This window comes from Phaethon aethereus, assembly GCF_964289735.1.
Source record: "Phaethon aethereus genome assembly, chromosome: 6".
Taxonomy (NCBI): Eukaryota; Metazoa; Chordata; class Aves; order Phaethontiformes; family Phaethontidae; genus Phaethon; species Phaethon aethereus.
The window spans coordinates 15,180,462-15,204,571 of NC_138580.1; positions in this window are offsets into that span (position 1 = coordinate 15,180,462).

The following is a 24,110-nucleotide window of genomic DNA, read 5'->3' on the forward strand; positions in this document are numbered from 1 at the left end:
CTGAGAGTGTTGGGGTTGTTCAGCCTCGAGAAGAGGAGGCTCCGGGGAGACCTTATAGCAGCCTTTCAGTACCTGAAGGGGGCCTACAAGAAAGCTGAAGAGGGACTTTTTACAAGGGCATATAGTGATAGGACAAGGGTTAATGGCTTTAAACTGAAAGAGGGTAGAGATATATATTAGATATAAGGAGGAAATTCTTCACTATGGGAGTGGTGAGGCACTGGAACAGGTTGCCCAGAGAAGTTGTGAATGCTCCATCCCTGGAAGTGTTCAGTGCCAGGTTGGAATGTGCTTTGAGCAACCTGTTCTAGTGGAAGGTGTCCCTGCCCATGGCTGAGGGGTTAGAACTACATGATCTTTAAGGTCCCTTCCAAACAAAACCATTCTATGATTCTATAGTTCTATGATTACAGACATTTGCAGCCATTTTCTGTTCTGCTTGATAGAAACTTCACAGAGTATTCTCAGTTATTCTGGTTTTAATCTTCTCTACTGCCCTTTAAACCTGAAAGTAAAAGCCAGCATTGAAGCTATACACGTCTGTCTAAGTGAAGAGCAACTCAACCCTTCACTAAAACACAGGAGATGAGTCAGCTCCACCTGTATTTCAGCATGGCTTTTAAGTGTTGATTACTGCTTCTGTATAAAGCAGGGTAAAAATAGTGTGAGGGAACAAGAGCAAGAGCGACAAATAAGGTAATGCAGAGAATGAAGCTCTGAATCCCAGGTGGAGTGGTCATTCTCCTGCATGCCACAGACGAGACCTTCTGTTCAGTGGTCTGAATCCACTGTCTCTCACACTCTTGTCAGAAACACAACTAAAATTTCAGAAACAAAATGTCCTTCTACCGACTCCCCATATTTTTTGTTTTCTGTATGTTTTAAACAAGAATAAAGAAAATCCAGCTTAGGTTATGCGTTTCACTGAGAATATAGTTTGATAATTACAGAGTGTAACCTATCACAGAAGCTAATGATTGAATGACAGGCATGGCAGTTGAAAAGAGGATGCAGGTATACAAGCTATGATAATTAAGCACTAAGCTAAAATACTAAGGGTCTGTAACAAATTGCATCCTTGTGTAGTAAATACAGGAAAGGATGTATAACATGCTGAGTTCATAAACTGAAACATTTGAGTTATACTGCATACAAGCACATAGTGAAAAGACTCCACTGAAAAATTAAATGAGGAAGAAGAGACTAGGATGAAATAATAGGTTAGGAGTGGCAGTGGAGAAATGGTGAATACAGACTAGTTTTGTCACAATTTTTGTGACTCAAAGCACACAGTTTTTGTCACTCAGGTATGTCTGTTCATCTGGGTTTCTTAGGGAGACTTTCAAAAAAACCTAAAATATTGCGGATAACTGTCCCACCAAAATGCATTGTCTTGTATAGTAAAAACTTTCTGAATTATTTTGGACAGTATTCCTCTCTGTAAGTATGTCTCAGCAAATACTAGTCCAGTTTAAATCTGCATAGTTGTCCTGAAAATGGGAAGCCAAATGGCTTCTTTCTGACTAAGCCCTAATTACTACAAACAATTATGGATTATGTGCGTATCATACAGTAATAATCTAATGTCACTACTACACCTCCCACTGCTGGGCTGTCTTGGCACCCATCTTTGGCCTAAATTGTTTCTGCTGAAAAACCTTACTAGTTTTTTAAAAAGAAAAAAAATAGGCTATTGTTAGCCATATATCTTTGTGAAGAGCTAATTTAAATTATTCCATTCAAGTTAGTCCTTCCAGGTTGGTACTGTTCTCACCGTAGGAGGTGTTGAAATTTCAGTAGGACACATCTGGCTGCAGATACATGCCTAAAGCACCCCATGGTTCCAGTACTTGTGTAGGACTCTGCAGATAAATACAATACATTAGTCGTCTTACTAAAATAACGGGCTTCCTTTCACCTATTCTGAAACCTTTCTGATTTCACCTAGTTCTCTTTTTGTTTCTTGTCCTGATGCTACATGTTTCCAAACCAGAACTTTGTACATTTATTCATTAGTTCTGTTTCACATGTGAACCAGTGCTGACCAACATGTTCTTTCACCACATTTCTTACTTGATTACACATCCTTCCAAGACATCAGTATAGTCCACCAAAGACAAAATAGCTTCCCCCCCGCCCTGCCCCACCCCCCAGTTTCCAGCTTTCTATTCTGTGTTGGAACTTGCCCTCTTTATTCTGTTTTATTTTTGTTTGGCTTTATTCCTCTTTGCTGCCACCAGTCTGAATGAAGGAATGAGCTTTGTTAACTGTGGAGATGATCTTTTTGCAAGACATTTTAAAAGGATTTCTTTGATTGTAACAGAGACACCAAAATGATTATAAAAAATGTCGTCTTATTTCTGTGCACCAAACATGCATAGGCTAGCATAGTATTTTCCTATAAGGTTGACTGTGGGCTATTATTGAGGATAACTATTGGTCCACTGAGCCTGAGATATTTAGCACCCTGTAAGATGAGATACAAAAATCCATTAGTAGGTAAAGACTGTTTTCTACAGGAGAGTTAGGATTGGCCCTTTCAAAAAGATATGGCACCCAGAAGAAAATAATTCTGTATTTGTGCTCTGAGTATGTGACACTTGGGAATAATTCAAGCCCCACCTCAGATCAGGGAGTAATGAAATATAGTTGGACTAAGAGTTCATATGGAACATTTCCCTTATAAACATGTCTTGCTGCTTCCTGTATTTCCACTGCTATACTGCTTGTTTTCCCTATGGATGTATTTTCTCGGTGTTAGGTGAAAGCATTGTAAAGTTGATCTGTAGAGAAGTGACACCATATTGAAACAGCAAAGCCTGAAACTAATATGTTGTCTAAACAAATTGTGAGATAATGACTTTTCCAGTGGCTCAGGTACACTCTGCACACTTTTAGATAGCATAATTTACACTGAAAAAGATACAGTGGCACTGAGAATTACAGCATTGGGGTTGTAAGTTAAATGACTGCCTGAGTGTTTAGAACTTGTATTTGCTGGTCCTTGCTGGCTGATTGGCATTCCGACGCCTTTTCATTTTGTGCTTATTTCAGCATGGCCTGATGGGGATACAGAATTAGAAACAACCAGTCAAGCTACTCTGGTCAAAATTAGGCAGAAAGATCAGAGAAGATGATGATAGCTCCTCCCACCAAAAAGAGAAAATAAAATAAGTTATGCAACGGCTGAAAGTACCTCTTCAAAATTAAAGCCTAGCTATACATATAACATGTACTGCATTCAGCCTTCTTTCTTTCCCCCTTTTTAATTTTTTTCATAGCGTTATTTTTTCTAACTGAAAGACTGTAACTGCCTAAAATTATTTCTTTGTAAACACCTGCGTATTATATACTCTCTTGCTTAGCACTCTTGGATCCACTCTTCTTGAAAGCCAGCAGATTAGCAGAATATCCATGTCAGCTGTGTTCTGCTTATTGCAAGTACTACCCAGTCACAAAACAAGGGAATGTAACTAGTTTCATGTGATCATAATAGTTTCCTTAGGGAAGAGGAGGAAAGAAGGTATAAAAAGGTATTATTTAGAAGAGTATTAATAAATCTTTACAGGATTTTGATTTATTTTATTTAGTGTTGGAAGAAGGGGTCTACAATGGCAGGTAGGAAGAGATATAGAATACTGCTGTATTAAAAGTAAACTGTAGGAAGTGGTTTTGGGGTTGCTTTTTTTTGTAGTCAGGTCAGCTTTGGGGCTTGAGTTTACTGTTTTATTTTCTGTATATTCATGTTTATTTTGGCAGGCTATATAGGTGCTTCTTTTTTCTTGTAGAGCTGGCTCTAGAAAATTAGGTTTAGGTTTTCAGTCTTCAAACTGCGTGTGTATATTTAAATTAAGAGTGCAAGGAGACCCTACTTCTAGTTTGGTTGGGGTTTTGAAGTTCAGTTACAGCAAACAGCTATTACTGAAATACAGTGACTTGGTGGGAGTCTGTTAATGGGGTTTTTCTGCTGGAGTGTTTCTTTAGTGTTCAGCTGCTTCCTGCATATGGCTCCAGAAAGCAAGAGAGGCACAGGAGAATCTGTGCAGTTAGGCTCAAATCCTTTTTAAGCAAATGCATAATTATCATTATAAAATCTAAGTGCTCTTACTTGGAGGAAAAGTGTCTCTGAAAGGAGAAAGAGAACTGACTGGCTTTCTATGAACTTTGATCTGAAGTTGTTTTTCATTAGACTGTGCCAGTCTAAATTATTCTTTACATTGTGGGACAGCCTAGCATATGCAGACTCATAATAACATTAATTTAAAGGTATCAGACACCTTAAAGAGGTGGTGGTGTAGCTCTGTCGTTTGCATTTACTGTAACTGCCCCTGTTACTTTTCGAGAGTAGGGTGTTCATCCCTTTTCCACAAGTCTGTGGAATCCTATTGTGAAGAAGGAAGCATAAATCACAGGCCTACTTTTAAATGCATTTTACTGGTTTCTTAAGCATTTGTCTTATGCCTTTCTATTAGTTATCTACCACACTTGTTTTTCTGAGTGGGAAAATTTTATTTTTTATACTAAATGTGCCTTCACACATTCTGTGTCTAATCTGCCACATATGTTAATCTGGTTATTTCTTGCTTTGTTTGTCCATAGTTTGTGATACGACTGTTACTTTCACTGCCAAACCTCTGTTCCTGTTTGCGAGCACCAGAAAAGTAAGATCCTCTCTGGATCCTCTCCTGCAAGAATTTTGTCTTTTCTTTAATAAGCTTGTCTGTCTTCTGTTAAAGAGTTGACCAAGAATAAGGAAAGTGAAATTATTTGGAGCAGCAGCAAAAAGCTTTAGGGAAGTAACTATGCAACATATTCTTTAAGGTGGCACCTTTTATGTTTCCACAATTCAGTCATGAAACTGTCAGTCTTTTTAGTTGGGCTTGCCATGATTTATTCTATTATTTTTTGTGACCTCACAGCTTTGATATTTTATGTAGATATAATCTGCAACACTTAGTCTTATTTAAACTTCAGTGGAGTTTGACAGGCAGAGTTTGCTATGCACTATTTTGATTTGATCCTTATATACAAGAAAATTATTTGGTTTATTCTGTTATTATGCATTTTGAGGAAGTAGGTTAAGACTGCTCATTTCGGAGTGTGTGTTTCAGAGTTCAGACAATGTCATATTTTTCTTGGTCATGAAACCTGTATCACTAGGATCCCAGACAACTGGAGTGGTCAACCCCCTTATTGGTTACCCTGTCTCCAACCGGAACATCTTCACAAGCTTTCTTAACTGGTGTCAGTGAAAATTATTAAGATAAGAATCTATGTTTTTACCAGTTATTTCTTACCTATTTTCTGAATGTCTTTTTGATTTATGTCAATGTTTACAAAGAACATTTACCTTTTAGTAAAGAGCAGTATATTGTATGAATAACACTGTGTTTTGAGGGATTGACTTCATGCCACTTTAAGTCAACTTTCACCTTTCTTATTCTCTATTGTTGGAAATATTTTTGTGCTTTGCAAGCATGTAAACAAAATGGGCATAGTTGGGCATTTATGCCTAAGCATGTGCTCAGATGAAGAGATATGCTTCATTCCTCAGTGCCTTGTGATGTGAGGCAGCTTTAATTAACAAAGAATTGGCTGGTTTAAGGATCCTTCAGACTCCATGATAAAGAGATGAGGTAATTTAGAACTGGCAATTATAACCAAATGAAGTCTGACCAGAGTCCTGCTATACTAGTCTGGTTCTTCTGGATTGGTTCTCAGAATAAAAAATAGTATTCTTCTAGCTACTTGTATAAAGGAGGGAGTAAACTGCATAGTGAAAACACAGTATGAGGACAGATGATTTGGGGAAATAAGAATGTTATTTTAAGGGTTTCGTCTCAGAAATAAGTTTGACTAATGACCCTGGTTATTGTGATTTTAGGCTAAAAAACTTGGAGTTTTAGCTGTATCTTTACCTGAGGCTGGATATCACTAAAATATTCCAACTGCTAATACTCAGATGGGATCAGCAGATTTGGGGAACAGTGACAATGTTTCTCAGCTGTACAATGTTTCTTCACTGAATCATTGTAGAGAACTTACTGACTTTACAATTATCTATTCCATGTTCAGTTTTTCCCTGAATTTAAATATAATGGGATGTTCTTACAGAAACACTATTCTGGGGGAAAATAAAAAATCAGCTTCTATATCAGAATTCAAAAATTTGCTAGTTCACATTAATACTTGAAACAACATTGTTTTCATTCATGTTGCATTATATCTGGTTCCTGACTGGCTGGTATTATAAAAAACTGGTTTCATGTCCTATGTAATTTCTAAATGCATAATTGCATAACATATCAGAAAAAATATTGGAGATTTTAATTTGGGGGGAAGATTTTGTGTTTTCAACAGGAAAAAAATTATATGTTACTTAGCCATTTGATAAAATGTAATTTATTCTTCACATGTGAAGTAAAGAAAATTTCATCTTATTTCTCTTAGACTTAGTTGTATATTGGTAACTGAAAGTCAGGCATTTTCACACCCTGAGCTTTTGTTTTCATGTTCATACATTTAGGTGTTGTAATAGTATTGTAGAATCCTAAAAAAAACTTTGTAGAAGACTTGTTGAAGCCTCCTCAACGTAAATGCAACCACGTGTGACAGACATATGTCTAATCTGCTTTTACACACCTCTGATGGAGGTCTCTTAACCTAAGGCAATTTATTCCAGTTTTGACTATTCTTCCTATTTCCTGGTATTAATCTGTTAGATATTACAACACATATGTGAAGATGACAATACTTTGAAGTAATGCTATCCATGCATCTGGCACACTGTGGGCAGTAGAGATGCACCTTTACTATACTGCAAATAATGTGATCTAGGACAGGCTGTGAAGGGAGTTATTTTCTGTATTTTAGTCAGTCTGGTGAGACATGCTACAATTAACTAAGAATGACTGATGACTTGAGCATACTTGTTATGAAGAATCAAGCCATGATCCTCTCAGTCAAGCTGAATTGGTTGTGAATTTATTTCCTACTTCACTTTTCAAGCAGTCTTGAACTAAAGCCTATTCATGTCCTATCAGCTTCTGAATACAATCATGATGGCCCGTGACTTCAGCTTGGTTTGTATAGCAGTCAAGTGTATGTTCTGCGTTATGCATTCCAGTTACTGTTTAACTTTTAATGAAGTGGGCATAGACCCATAAGGCACAAGTGGCTGTGTGGAGTTCATTTAAAGACATGGGTCTCACTTGTCTGATAAATACTACGACTATATAGATAGGAAACGGGTACAGAATAGTGGGTAGAGAACTTAGGTTTCATCCTCACAGATGTGATGCTTACCTGTTTTCCTTTGAGACCTGCTTTTCCTTACCTTGCAAGGTGCCTCAGAACATACTTCAATAGGGGGCTTTTTCCCCACTTTGTTTCAAAGATGCTCTGCTAGTGTTAATGCCTCAAAACAATCAGATGAGTGTAGAATCTATCCTTTCAAGCACTGGAAGTTGAGTTCCCTCTTGAGATGCCAATGAACTGAGTTGGGCTGACCGCACGTTTTCGCCACAGTTCAGAATCCTTCAGGTGTAAAGGACCCTTTACTTTTTTGTAAAGTGATTTACATCAGGCTGAGTATATAAGCCTGGAACAACTAGAAAGGCCAAGGGCTTGGTCTGGAAGATGTGTAAAATGATATCATATGTTGTAGATCTCTGTTCTTTTTGTAATCTGAATACATTTTGGTTACTTCATAAAATATTTGCGTTTCAGCTCCTAGAAGGACAAAGATATCTGGTTGTGTTTTTTCCTGAACCTGGATTCATCAAGCATATTTCAAAGTCCTGGTTAGTGAAAATAAATTAGTTAATTAAAATACTAATAAGTACGATCATAGCATAGATACACACCTTTGCAAGCTTTCAAATATCTGAAATCTAAGCCTGTACCACTACAGAAAAACATTTTACTATACATATGATGTGGTGTTATGCCTCTTGGTGAAAACAGGAGGGCATTCATTCCTCTCCTATTCTACAATATCATCTGAAAACAACAGATTTCACTGCAGAGCAGAATACATTAAAAAGAATGAGTATGTATTTGATTATACAGATATTTAAAGTAATTACATAATACATAAGTAGCATTATCTTTGCTAGAGGCTCAGTGTGTTTATTCAGAATTTTTCCACATATCTGATGCAACATTATCTTCCCTAATTAGAAAAGAACATATTTACTTACCATGTTTTATGGGATTATAAATGAAGCTATATTAGTAGTAAGATGCAACCTTATTACAGCTAGACTGTGCCCATGTATATCCCAACCAAGGACCATAACGCACCTCCCTTACCCCTTTCTCAGCCCATGTACTTCTTGGATGCTGACAAACTGGAGTCTCATATACTTCTTGTATTTTGCAGATAGACAAAAAGTGGACAACACTGGAAGAAATTTAATCGTGCCTTTAGATTATGTTGTCTTTGCACTAAGAAAGTCAAAATACATAGAGCATATCTTGTCGATTGTGTCCTTTTTTTGTAGTATGGGTAAATGACATATCAAAGAGGCGTTGTAAGTCTTAATGAAGATATGCGAGTTGTCAGTATCACTAACTAAAAAAAAATCAACAGCTATTTGAGGAAGAAAATAGATGAATTTTGTGATTTGCTCTGCAACCTAAGTGAAATTCTGTTCTAAAGCGATTTAATATTTTAAATCATTGTCTTAAATGTGAGTGAAGTTCAGAGTGCTTTATTTACCCTGACTGTCATGACTATCAGCAACAGCTTAAATATATATGGAGTTTTCACTCTGTTTCATGTGACATCTGCTGCAGATAAAAAGGCTAAAGAACGGCAGAGACTTCCTCCATGATTACATAAAGGTTAGGGGTGGTTACTGCACCTTCAGTTATCCAGGATGAAAAGAGTTTGGGTACTTTTGCATACCAGAAGTGCCCTGTTATTCACTGAGCAGAATGGCCTTTGTAAGCAAAACAGATAAACTCTGAGCTGACTGAGAGCTTGTATTCAATTCTAAATCCATATAGCTGACGAAAGGCACAAGACTATTCAATAGACTCCAGATTATCAAATTAAATTTCTTTCTTCAAGTGCATGAGAGGCCTTGCTTGTTTTCATGAAGAGAATTGAGAACACTCCTTTTGGGGCAGCAGAAGCAATGATAGTTGGGAGAACAGTCAAGACCTGATGGTGTACAATTTATTTATTAAGTCTTCTGTAATGAAAGAAAAACAACATTTCTGAATTTGCAGAATTCTAGGTAACAGAACAAAGTTATCCATAGAGACACAACTTCATTTCTTCCACCTTGTATTAAAATAATGACATCCACAACATTCAATGGCAGAGTCACATACTCCTTCTCAAGTAGCATTAGTAAAAGCTAAGACCATGCCTAGAGATTTGTTTGGTTGGTTTTAATCACTTATAAGAATGTATAAGAAGAGCCATACCTAGTCAAATCAGAGGTCTGGCTAAGACGGTGTCCTCTGACAGTGGTCCACAATAGATGCTCACAGGAATTTATAAGAGCAGGGCAAGTGTATGCAATGTATATGACATACCCTGTCCTACAATCATAGTAAGTTATGGGCAGGACTGTGTGTACTTTGGTGTTTGTGTCTTCCAAACCTTCTATGGTTAATGCAAGACAACACAAATATTGCTATGCATTTGATTTGAATGGGACTTCGTTATTATGGTGCTGCCTTAGCCCTAGATTCCTGTATGTGTAGGAGACCTTCCTATTTTCCATAACTGGAGAAGAATTTTCCTATCTTCAGTACAAACCTGCAGCTTAACCGATGTCAGAGGCAATTCCAGTCTCTCTAAGGCAAAAGATTGGAATATGATGCTGACAAGACAAAAGTGAGAAGACCAAAAGCGGGAAAGAATGAAATTGAGAAGCCTGAGTAGCACAGGGCTGCTTATAAGAGAGTTTTGTTCATATGCAGGGAGTGATCATATCATCAGTTAATAAGATTTCCATGCAGAGTCATTTGTGCAAAGACTAGGATGCTGAGTACTCTAAATAAAACTGGGAAATTTTTCTAACTAGGTCTCCACTACTTTCAGCAAATGCACTTTAAATGGAGATCTCTTTAAAAATATTATGTTTGTAATTACAGTAAGGAATTTGTTTCAAATTATGTGGTCATCCTTTTCAGTAAAGTGTCACTTGCAAAATCTATGAACAACTTGTGTGCTTGTTGCTAACATGTTTTTGATTTTTACTGCTAAAAGACAAATTAGCCTCTCCCAGGCCAAAGCTGTCTGAATATTTGGATTAATTTTGTGCTCCATCTTGTCTGAAATAATGGTACTTAGCAATTCCACCAGCTGGCCAGCAAGATTGGAATGAATATGCATTTTGCTATACATTGCAAATAGGAGTATAGTCAGGAGGACTAACTGAGAATAACGTGATTGGTGAACTTTATTTTAATTTTCAAAATTCACTGAATAATTAGGGCAACAATTTAAAAAACATTTGCTAAAAAGTGATTTCATGAGAAATGAGATAAAAATCTAGAACTTACTGTCTTATATAGTAACTGTGATTAAAATAATCTAGAGATCTGCATAGTTAACAGGATAGATCTATTTAAATGAATGGGTAATTTTCTATTGCTTTAAGCAAACATTAGGTTTGGCCCAAGAAAGCAATATTTTTATATGATATCAAGAAGGCAGAATATGTTACTACTCTCAAAAGCACATCTGACCTAATACAGGCTACAAATCCATAAAACAAGCAATCCCATAAGTACAAACATACATACACCCACTTACATGTATTGCATTTTGCTGAACTCCTGATTGCCTACAAAGACAGAAAGCCCAAGCCATTCCCATTCTCATGGTCATTTGGCCAAAGGCTTACAGCTGAGAAATCACAATTGCCAATGGGAGGCAGCTGAGCATCAGTGCTGACAGCTGCAACCTCAGTTGTGACAGCAGGGAAGGGAGTGATTTCTGGATGACCTAGTGCCAAGGTCCTTAGGGATTTAGGCCATGGCTCAGCAGAATGCTTGAATATATTAATTATTTTAAGGAATTAAAAAACTCTTCAGTGGAACTGTTGACTCAAGCACCATCCAACATAGCCTTAAATACTTGGATGGAGGAAGGACTTTAAGAAGATCTGACATATAGCAAAAGATGGTACTCCACTGCTGAGAAATTGGGTTAAGTTTACTTAACTAGTATGACTTTATTAGAGTGAAATCACTGTTGGCAAGAAGTCTGTGTATGGTTCAGACTGTATGGATAGTCTGGGCCTAGGACTGTAGGAATGAGACTGTCCTGTGGTGGCACAGAGGAAAGAGGGTAGTTGTATAAAGTCTGCCTTTGTCATCAGTTTGACCTCATGGTCAGAGGATTGTGCCCTAGCCCACTTCATTTAGTATTACAGATGTAGCCAACAGTTTTTCAGTGCTCTAGAGAGAGGTTTGGGATTTTTTGTCCCAGATTGATAAATCATTTTTACCTCTTGTTGGCTTTTGTAGTTGTCACAGTAATAGATAAACCAGACATCAACTACTTTAGAGAATTCAGGCTACGACTGTATTGCTATATGAGAGTAGACTGGCGAGACGGCACTAACTGCTTCATTCAGTTGGCTTTAATCTAGTTTCCTTCAGAGAAGAGGTACAGAAGTAGTAGAAGAGCCCAAAACAGTATCAGAGAGTGAGCTCACAGTTAAGCAGCCAAGAGATTAAGGCTTGAATCTGGTAGGCGGCCCTGGTTTATTTAGTGGTATAGAAATTTTCTGAGAATATCAGTACTTAGCCTTATTCTGAATGATTTAGAGTACTGGCTTGTAAGCCTCACAGCCAGAAGTGCTGAGGACACTTGGATGACCAAACTAAACAGAAAAAGTCTGCTCTCTGACTGTATTTTATTCCAGGGGAATTTCATTGACATAAAGGTATTTCATTAAAATAAACCTGTTTCCTGGGAACTTTTTTAAAAGACAAAAATATTTTGTCAGAATGTTTTCAGCTAACTAACTTGTTTGCTGACACTGACTGTGGTTCTTCAGCAGCCTATGAAGTTACATGATGTCTTTGTTAAGGTATTGGATCACACTAACCCCTGATGTGTTCTGCAAAAAGATCTCACAGCTGTATTCTATGCAGTCTTTTTTCCACCCCATGTATAATTAACCAGTGTCATTTTGTTTCATCTTAACTAAGGGAAAACTAAATTTACAGGTGAAATTTTTACTTCTAGGTTCAGTCTGGTATTTGCCTTTTCTCAACTGTGAGCTGGCAGGCATGTCTGAGAAGATGCAGTGCCTGTGCACTCAACTAATTTGTGGTAGTTTTGCATCTTTTCTTTTTTGTTACAGTCCATGTATAGAATGATCTTGTTAAGCCTTAATAGGGAATATAATCAGGAAAAGTGTTTTTAAAAAATTCTAGAAAATAATACTGAAGCTTTCTCTATTTATCAATCTTAAAGGGAACAAACCAACACAAATTTACTGCACTTCTAAAAGAAGAAAAAGTAAGGATTTTTTCTTTCTTTCTACCTTGAGAGATAGAAATAGAGTGAAGTTGAAGCTTGAACATTCAGAGTCAAAAGGACCCACATGAAGTTGAGCTTCCAGCACTGATTCTTTTGTCAGTCCCTGAAACAGGAAAGAATGATGACGTAAGGAGAAAAAAAAAGGAAAAAAAAACCCCAGAATAAATGTAAATGTGCAACAATTAACTGACCACATGAGATTAGTCCTAGTTTTGTTCTCATTATTAGTTTGAATGTGTCTGATTTTTTTCAAGTTTCCGTTACCTGCTGGAAGAGAATATTCTATAGTGTATCTCATATATAAATATATATAAAGGTCTTCTTTTGGTGAGCTGAAAATCAGGAAGAAGTTATGGAAAATAGTTTGGAGGTTCTCCTGAGTGATGCAAAGGACTGATAAGAGTGGTTTTTCTGTAAGAGAGATTATAAACTCTGTAAAGTGCCATTATCCTTTGAGCTTTATCCTGTTTTTTTGTCTATGGAAGAGAGAAAATTGTTTGCCACAAAATAGAAGAGTTGAAGTGTATACTGCCATGATGAGTGCTTAGCTAGTCACAGTCTTTTTTCTGTCTAAAGAGGCATTCAAAATGTTCTGAAAACATGGTACAGAATAGATAATATACATGTGCTATGTATCCATAAACCTTACAAAAGCCACTTATTTCTGTTGCCTTACAATGAAACTACAATATAGTTATCTTTGTTTTTATACAAAAATATAATTGCTTTTATTTACTTGTTTAATTTTGCCAGTACATATCACTGTCCTCAATAAAATTGAGTTGACAGGAAGTAGCTCTATAGCCAGATGTTGACAATCAATAGCTGTTTTTCAAGACACGGAAAAGAATAAAGCGTGTTTATTGCCAGAATATATACTGCTTAATTTGCTTGGTCACTACTACTCCTTTTTATTTTCATTTTTAATCAATATTTTGACTGGAAGTTTATATTGACATAGAGTTGAATGAGCTAGTAATTGGGAGACCTTGATTCCGCTCTGGTTTAAGCAAGTAACATGATTACTGTTAAATCAGTTCAACCAGGTCCCATGCATGCAGATATTTACCATTATAAACAAGAATACCTGTTTTTATGTTTATTTGAAACTTGCTGATTTTTATTTATTTTAATAAGGAGCCTGGATAAGAGTTATGATTTAAATGTCTCTGGGTGATTCCACTGTTTTTTTAAACTCATTAGGTTTCCAGCATCCAGATTTCTAACAGATGCATTGTTGTGAATAAGTTCAGAGGCTGCTGTCTCATTTTGCTGGGGCACAAAAAGATGCAAAACAAAATCACTGTCCATAACCTACAGAGTATAGATACAGACTAAGCATGTTTTTACTATATTCCTCTAATAAAGAGTCTTCCTGAAGTGCAGAGCAAGATTAAAAGAGGGAAAGAAGCTATGCACTCAGAATTCAGTGGAAGATTCTTATTAATGACACTGTTAATTTTTAAAGTGTTGTACCATCATGCAAATCCTATTATAATGAGCTACAAGCTTTCCACATGATTCAGATTTTTCACATATTTTTAGGTAAAGGTAAGATACTGAGGTAATTGTTACCTTTACTTATTTTGACTGGAGACAAGGGGTTAAAGAGTTAAAACATAACATACCTGAATTCAGAACTGCAATTTGATGTGGAATGAAATTTGGATTTATTTGACTGTATTTGAAGTCAAGAGGAGATTTGCAGTTTAATCCAATTGACTTGGCTTACAAGAATTGGGGAGTGTTTGTTTTTTTTTTTTAAATAACAACTAATATAAAAGAGAAATGGAAGAAATTTTCTGTTTACAATTTCATTGAAAATTTAGCAAGAAATAAAAAATGAGAAAGTTTCATGGAAAACGTTAGGCTTGAATTTCTTCTGCAAAATGATCATTGCCATTTTAGATTTGGATAATGTAGGATGGATAAGCAGATTAGTGGTAACAGTGGGAGAAGAAGGAAAAAAAATACCTCTCAATTGCATGGTAGAGAGCAGGGCTTGTCTTAAGTGTGAAGATAACATACTGTTCAGTAACCAGTTGTAATTCTAAATACTGCTAAAACAACTTCTGTGGCCTTGTTCGAAGTACATTAGTTTAGCTTAAATGTAACTAATGTACATTAGTTTCTGGGAATGTGGCTTCATTTCAGTATAATGGCATTATTCTAAGGAAACGTGTGGGAAACTACATGAGAAATTGCTTATAATTTTCCATATAAAATTATGAGATCTCTAACAACATACCCAAGTATTCAATTTGTCTGAAGAAGATTTGTAGTGTCTTTCCCTTAGTAAGAAATATTTCTGAGCCCCTCTATGCATATTGCATACGTGCATAATACTTGAAGAGCACAGGGAAGATGGGTCTCATTGTTCACACTTACATATATGCAATTCCTGACTGCCAGCCTCAGGCTCAAAGAATTTAGTCTGAATTGATCAAATTAAGAAGATCACTTCGCTTTGCTTTATCGTTTCTGTTTTTTTACTGAGGAAATGAAGGGAGAGACAGTCAGTGATGGGCTCATTGTCCTGCAAGGAGTAACAAAGCAAGGAACAATTCAGAAAATGCCTTGAAATTCATAACTTCCCATCAAATCAAGTAGTCATACTCCAGCCAGCTACTTTAAATGTGCAGTTAACTTACAAACAGAGAGCAGGTCCATTTGGTTCCTTAAACTTACAGCTTTGAAACTGTGTTACTCAACTAAATGTTTAGAGTTCTTTCAAAGAAGAGGGAGATAAGATTATATTCTGAAAACGTGTTCATTATCTTGCTCTAGCACATCAAAATCCATGTTCTAGCAAAGTCCAATGGGCAATTATATAAGTATAAATCCTCTATTGAACAATTTAATGATATATGTGATTATTCTTTGATATATCAGGCCCCTCAGCGATAGCATGTCAGAGTAGTTGGATTTCTATTTACATTTGTTTTGGCAATTACTGTACTTTCTTATGTATGCACATATATTTCATTCTCATTTGTGTTACAAATACCTATGTATATTTTAAAATAAGTGGACAAAAATTACTTATTTTACAAAATGTGAGTTCTGGATAGAGCTAAGTTTGACAAATAGAACAATTACACTTTTTTTCAGATTGCTTTCTTTTTCTGTCTCTAACATGCTAGCACAACACTGGGACACATTTGTGTTGCAGTGCCTGTGATCATATCTTTGAATTCAAATAAAAAACTGCTTCAGTTAAAAGCAGATTTTATACAAGTACTAGAAAGCAGTATTAATCTGCATAGAACTATACTGCTTGCACTCACGGAAATATGGCGAACTATTTGTTAGAAATTTTGATTTTAAAAATATTTATGTGCCAAAACCCTGAAATTCTAGCTGCCCTCATGGCCCAAGCAGAAAGAAAGGGAAAGAACAAAGCTATATAGGTTAGCATCATGAAGACTTTTAAAATAGTCGTTCTTTGCAGTTTTATCAATTAGGTGACTTACTGCGTGTCAGTAATACAAATAAGAACATATAGTAAACCTAATTTATTGTTCAAATGAGTTAATTTCACTCACTGTTGAACTGATGGATATACTTTTTTACCACCAAAATATCCTCTCATATGGGTACCATTCCTGTATGTACTAAACCAGGGACTACCTAGAGATCATGCTTTCTCTCTTCAGAGAAAATAGAGACCTAACAAGGAATTCAGATTGCAACAGAAAACATAAGGGCCCTTAATGAACTGAATGAGGCACGTTAGAAGGCTCTATATTGATCTGTGTTATTTAACTTTTAATTTGTTTATTTGTCAATTCAAAATTAGACTATTCTGTGAAAAAAAGAATTTTCTTACTAAATCAAGTTACTACTTATGGCATTGTTTTCCTGCACAATGTATTTTTTTATAACAAAGCTCTGGAGGATGAAGGGTTGCAACTTTCATCAAAACAAGAAAATAGCAGAGGCAGACACAAGTAACATTCTTGAAAGCTTGAAGAATGCAGGTGCTAATTATACTTTACTTAATACATACAAAAGAGCCTAAAAATCCATTAACAGACAGAGAACTTCATTTTCACATACAATCTTCTCTGAAAGGAAACTATGAGCAAAGAGAGCTGCTAAGAGGTCTCCTGGGATCAAATCTTTGATGGTTTATTGATCTCATTTGATGCTTTTAGAATCATTAAAAGTCACCTTTCTTTTGTCATTCAGTCCTAGGGAGTAAATTGAACATTATGTTCATGTAGGTCATTGAGTACTTCTTACAGTAGTTTATTCAAGCAAATGGAACAACGTGCTTCTACTAACTGACTGGCAAGATTAGGATATCAGAGGAGAAGAAAGATTGTTAAAGAGAAACAAAGCACCAATTTGCTTTGTAATAGGCTGCTCTTGAAGAGCAAAAGATTCAATTACTTAAGAAAGTGAAGCGTCTAAAGGGTCCGTGGATTTCATATTTGTGTCTTTGTGGACGTCCTTGTCTAAAGTAAATCTTTATAGTAAATATCACCATTTTTCCCTGTGTTAGGGGATCAGAAAGCAAAAAAGAAAACAACCAAAACCCCATTCTTTCATCATCTCTAGGCAAATAACTGTTAAAACCATGTTCAATAAAAGGCATCAAATGAAGAGATTATTCTAGAAAATGAGAGCAAATATCATCAGAAAAAGTGTCTTTCTACTAGGAAGAACTCCAGTATGTATAGTATTCAATAAAGCTTAAGCCAACCACTCAATTAAGACACCTTTAGTAAAAAAGCAGCACATCTGGGTTCAGAATGTTGGGGGTTTTTTTTTTCCCCTTCTGTTTTCTCCCTCCCATGAAGCAGGAAAATAAATATTTTGTTGTTTGTTAATAATCGTCTTGTAACCCAGAAGCAAAGAGCGTGTTTTAAAAGCCCACAGAAATGGTTTCTCTGTTCTCTTTTTAGTACCTGGCAGCAAATCAGTGACAACCACTCTGGTTTCACATGTCTATGAGCTCTACTGTTACACTGAAGTACAGCACCCACAGTAGGAACCTATTTTTGTTGCAATCCAAAGCAGTTTGCTAAATAGTACTTCAGCTGTTTCCCACCAATTGTATCTCTCTCTGTTTTACCACTCTGATTTAAGGGCCTTAAGGCATCGCAGCTGAATGACTCTCCCTTTGTCTGAGTGTAAGCAGGGGGCATATATTGTCATCTACAGTACCAACTGCAGACATGATCTTCATCTGCGGTCTGATAAAAGCTGTTTTCTCTGCTTGTCACCTTTTCCCGTGGAAAAGACTCTGGGTTACTAGTGCTGTTAGGTACCACATATAGGATAGCAAGCTGTTTCATGACACATTGAATCATAGAATCATAGAATCATTTAGGTTGGAAGAGACCTTTAAGATCATCAAGTCCAACTGTAAACCTAGCACTGCCAAGTCCACCACTAAACTATGTCCCTAAGCTCCACATCTACACAGCTTTTAAATACCTCCAGGGATGGTGACTCAACCATTTCCCTGGGCAGCCTGTTGCAATGCTTGACAACCCTTTTAGTGAATTTTTTTTCCCTAATATCCAATCTAAACCTCCCCTGGCACAACTTGAGGCTGTTTCCTCTTGTCCTATCACTTGTTACTTGGGAGAAGAGACCAACACCCACCTCACTACAGCCTCCTTTCAGGTAGTTGTAGAGAGCAATAAGGTCTGAGCCTCCTTTTGTCCAGGCTAAACAATCCCAGTTCCTTCAGCTGCTCCTCATAAGACTTGTGCTCTAGACCCTTCACCAGCTTTGCTGCTTGTTTTTGAACATGCTCCAGCACCTCAATATCTTTCTTGTAGCGAAGGGCCGAAAACTGAACATAGTGTTTAAGGTGCAGCCTCAGCAGTGCTGAGTGCAGGGGAATGATCACTTCCCTGCTCCTGCTGTCTATCCCCTAGTCCATTATGTCTAATCCAAGAATTAGCAGGGGCCATGGTTTTTCCTCCCAGCTTTAAAATGATGGATTCAAATAATGTTTTAGTGGTTCATTTTGTAAGTTTTGGAGACCACAAAAACTATTTGTCCTTACCTCTGTTCAGGTGTGTTTCTTATTTCTGTGTGAGTGAGTGAGTGAATAGAGTGTATGATGGCTTATTTGTTTTATTTTGCTTGAAAATAGTGGAAACAGAAAGTCCATTTTACTTGATAATTCCTACCTTTTTTTTTTAAAGGAAAATTTTCTTCTGGTTTATTTGTTTTTCTTCAACCCATTTAAAATTTAGAAGTACTTTATAAGAAGATAATGTAATAACATAAAGACATTTATGGAATTCTGTAGAGAAATATTGGTTATAAGGTACCTCTGGAGGTCTGTAGCCCAGAATCCTACTTGAAGTGGAATGATTGTGAAAATCAGCTTAGCTATGGCTTTGTGTGGCTGCCTGTAAAACCTCCAGTGATGCACTATGCACAGTTTCGCTCTGTGGCCAGTGATGCACCACTCTCCTCATGAAGATGTCAGATGACAGATCCATTTAAAGCAGTATCCTGTCTCCAACAGAGACCATTATCAGATGTCTAACAAACAATAAAAGAACGGGGCAAGTGCATTTCCTCAGAACACTCTGCCAGCCTCAAACTAGAAAAGTCTTACTGAAGTGCTTTATAAATGTTTTTGATGGGTTTTTTTATTCCTTTCTTGATTTGAGGGGGAAGGGGAACAAATTTCCCCCACCAATACTAGATATGATTATAAGCATATTTCTAATATTCACTTCATTTGACAAAGCGCCTGGCTTTCAGGCACAGTAAACAGAAGACCAGTAACTGTTTCAAGAACATTTTAATGAAAAATATAAAATGAGATATAAACCTACTGCCTCTGAAAAAATCAAACAACTGAATAGTGTAGGGTTTTTTTTCTTGAATTTTTTTGGTAGCTAGGGATGGGAGAGAAAGGAAACTGCCATTTTCTGCAAGACTTTCTTGCTTTCCATTTGCTATCTGAAGTCATTCTACTGAGGATTATTTTTCTTGCTTCCCAACTCCCTCATTGAATATGCACTGCTTTGAGCCAAATCTCATATTGGTCGTGTTTCCCACTTCCACTTTGGAGAAGTAAAGAATTTTATTCAGACTGCATTTCTTGATGAGAAAGGAAGTGTGGCCTAATCTGTAGTTCAGCTCTTTACTCTTCCAAATGTCTGAGTTTAGCATTGACTCAAAATCAGTTCACTTATCAGTAATTGAAGATCTGATGTAAGTTCCTCAGAATACTTTGTCACATTGAACTAAACTGCCCAAACTCAGCTCTTGGAATTTGCATTACGATTCATTTATTCATTTGTTCAATTCAAGTGACCAGTGATTTAAGTATGTCACTCTACAAAGTTAAGTCATGGTGTTATGTGAAACTGATATGCCAGGAGCTTTCTAAATGTTCTAATACATTGAATAAGTTCCAAGGACTTTTTAACTCCAATTTTCATTATTGGTAATTTCAGCAAGAACTAACAGGACAGCAAAAACTTTCTTCTTCAATGACAGGACTTATGATCTTTATCTGCTTGTATTTCATTAAAGATCAGTACTGGAAGTTTTAAGCAGTCAATATAGCTTAAAGAGATTAAAACCCACATATTAATAGTCTCTTCATCTCTGCCAGGAGATCTGGGCTTATAAAAATAGAATTGCTCAAGCAACAAAAAATAATGGCATGCTACTAGTCAAAACAGGATTAATTTTGCCTCTTTTGATCAAAAATTCCATATATATGAAATGACGTTTTTAAGTCTCTTCTTGTCCTCTGTCATTCAGACACTCACTGCCCTGCAGTTTTAACTAGAGGACCTAGCAGATGACATACCACTTACTGCAAGTTTCATCATCTTATGGTACAAAGACCCTGACTGGTGCCATTGGGAAATTGCTACTAGCTTGATGGAGGTTATTTTTGTTTTACTTCTTTTTGTGTCCCTGTCTCTATTCTCCCTATTTCCTCTTTTTCCTTAAGGGGATCATGGTGGAGAAATAGTTGGTGTGATAAATCGATCAGCAGGGTACCATAGCAGCATTAAGCTATCCATCCATCAGGACTGCAGTGCATTTGAGCAAGTAGGTGCTGGTTGGCTGGTGTCTCAGAACCGTTTCCAAGTGATGGAGAGGCTTTCACCTCTGAATTCCAGCCTCTGCCACATTAGAAATCTTTCTAACTTTAAATTGTTTCAGTATATATAGAAATAGTAAATAATAGGATAAAAGATTTGTTCTCTGGGGGACATTTCTATGAAGCACAACAAACTCTTTTTATATTGACTGTTAAAAAAGTGCCATCCATTTTTTATTGTAAAGAGGTCACTGAGGACTAAGAGTAACAGATGAAAAGATCTCTTCTAGTAATATGTCAATCCAGTTTCTTTGGCTGTCAACTGTAGAATAGATTAAAATTCTTGACTACTGCAGGAGTTGTTTTATAGCCTCACTGTTCTGTATACATTGTCTAATGACATGCTGCCAAGAACAGATATTGAGTTGCAACTATAGCTATAATAATTGTATGAATATTACAAATGTGTCTAAAAATCTGCTAGGAGCACTGCAGACCTTTATGTGGACATTGGCTGTTGTCTGTGTTCCCCGAGAACAGCAATAACTGAGGAGGGCTTTATATATATATCTTACATACCTTTGTGATCCTTACTGGTTTCACTGTGGCTCCCTAAACACTTAGAAGGGTAGGTTTTTGAATACTAATTCATTCAGGCCTCTGTGCTGTATTGAACACTACTCTTTAAAAAGGGATGTCCTATTCCAGATATTAGACTCCAGTTTTTGTTGCAAATTTTGCAGGACTTTAACCGTAAGGAAACTGTTCAGTATAATGGGCTTGGTAGTGTAAAACTGAAAGAAAAAAAATAAAATAAAGATTTCTTTTCCTTAGCAGATGAAAAAAAGACTGAAATCAAACTGAAATTCAAAAAACATTGTATAATGAAGATAAGACTTCTCAGTAACAGACTAGAAAAAGAATGAAAAAGTCTTCCCCCTAAATAAAAGAGTCTTGACAGTACTGACCTGCAAAGTGTCTCATACTGCCAACAAAGGAGGTGAATACAAGGCTATTCTGAGTTTGTCATAAAAAATTCTACCAGAAGTGGTCCTACTGCAGGTGTTATCTGAAAAACTCAATGATTCAAAGCACACTAATAAGAATTAGGCAACTGATGATCCAAAGAAGTTGTGCCTGGTGACCTTGCCCTGGATGATGAGGGCACACTTTCTGAGAAGGGCAAGTGTGTTCAAAAAGGCATCATTAGCCTCCTCCCCAACTTCCACTTGAGAATTATATAATTCAGTGATTTAACTACTACTGGCTGCTGCAGGAACCAGTTTAAGGATTTGTTAGATATTTAGGCAAGTGTTCTTTGCTTGTTTTAAGTTTTTAATGTAGCTTGTTACAACTTTGTATCTCTTGCCTCTCTTCTAGGTCAGACTTTGCATGTGGAAACAGAGTAAGTTTTTTGTTAGTGGAAAATTTCATGTTGAAAACTCCTGTGGTAGAATTCTTTGTGTTTTTGGTGATTTGTTTGTTTGTTTATTTGTTTTTCCATTGAGAAACCCATCTGCAATATATGGCTTACACAGGAAGGGGCCAGTCTAGTCTGTGGCCAAATTAAACCTTTCATAGAGTAAAGCTTCTTACACCTACTGAGGATATATCTCCGATTGTGCCCACTTTCTTGATAAAAATGCAAAATGACATTTTGTAGTTGTAATGCAGGCAAATGAGATTAAAATAATTAGTTGAAGATTTTTTTGCCAGTAGACAATAAATGGTCAGGGTACAGCAAATCTCTTGTATACAAATGAGACAACTTGTAGTATGAGGTATTAATTTAGAAAGAGATTAATCTGAAATGTATGTGAGGTAAAAGAGAAAGTACACGTACATTTTAATGAAGTCTATTTTGCTTAAGGAAAAATCTTGCCATAATGATCTAAGATGTAAGAGCCCTAATCAAAATTAAATGTTTTCTTTTTTTCTCCTACCCTAACATAATATTCAGTGTTAGATGACATTGCATCTTTGTTTTAACAGTCAAAATATTCTGTAATGACATCAAAGGGCCTATCTGTACTACAATTTGGTATCGCAAATAAGCCTTCATTCATAAGTACAGGCTTAGGACTAATATTCATTCATTTGTAAAGGGGTTTATGTCAAGCAAACAATGTATTCAGTACAACAAACAGAAGAAAAGCTTAAGACTTACTGTACAGCTGAAGCCTAATTCATTAGCTGAAACTCACAGGCATGTTATTAGTGAATATGAAAGAGAAAGAAATTTAGAAAAGGCTACAGGATAAATCAAAATCTATTAATCAGATTGTATGGCTGTGTTCTGGTTTATTGTGCATAAGGCATACATTTAATCCTCTTGCAAATGAGGCTATCCATTTCCCGCTTCTTCAGTTTAGGATGGGCCAAGTTTATTTCTGGTGCAAAAGTCCTTGCCTAGTGAGGTTTACCTTGTGAGAGTAAAGGGGAAATTAATCTTATCATAACTACAATGCTGCACGTGTAATTGAGATGATGCTAAAAATCATTAAAAATGACACAAAAAGCCAAGGTATTGGATACTGGAGAAAGGCCAGTAACTTGGAAAAACTGGGTATGAAATACCTTACCAGAACGCTGTTCTGAATGTCAAAAAGACCCCTAGAAATTATATTGGCTTAATTTGCACCTACCTAGTTAGCATCTGAGCTAAAATTCAGTCTCCAGATAAAGTTCCTCTGCATCACTGTGTTAGCACAAAAATGTTTGAAAGGGTGATTCTTTGCCAAAAGAAATCTGATATCAGTATGGAGAATTCAAGAATTGGTGGGAATTCTGTACTGGGTACAGACCAGCAAAACTCAAAGCCATGTTTGTAGTCATGTAAATCCACTCTAGGGTCAGGAAATACCAACCCTGAAATATCAAGAAGTCGTGAAATTGCTCCTTATACCACTAGTGCTAATTGCAACGTCACAGAACCAAATTCAGTTCTGTGTTCCCTTTCAGATTTGGTCAAGAAGCACAGAATAATGTGATGGAAAAGAAGCTTGTCCTATTCATAACCGTAACAAAAGGTGGATGTAAATGTCTGTGTGTTTTCCGAGGAGTAACGAGGGCAATTAAAGATTTCATGCACAGACTGGGTTCCATGAACAGCTTAAATTAATATCTGTAATGAAAAAAAGATAAATTTATTGGATGAACACCATAGTGAAATGACAGCAAAATAAATTAGCATTAAGCTACTAATTGTTGTAACACAAAAGGGACATCGTTCCCCAAACAGAGCTTAAACAAAGAAAGAAAACAAAAACAAACACAATGCAAAAAAAAAGGTTGATGAAAACCATTTTAGTACAGACTGCTTCCAGTGTGCTCATTTTCATTAGTAGTATTCCCAGGTGTTTTCTTAAAGCTCATCATTGCTAGTGGTTCTTTCTGCACCCACTCTTCAGAGCTCTGAAATATTAGCTAGTACTTCAGATGGGCATTGACATTACCAGCTTTATCAAGCATGACATCTCCTTGGAGCCTCTAATATTCCTTACAGATGGTGTGTCTCAACATGAACCACTTTGTCAAACATGACACTTGCTC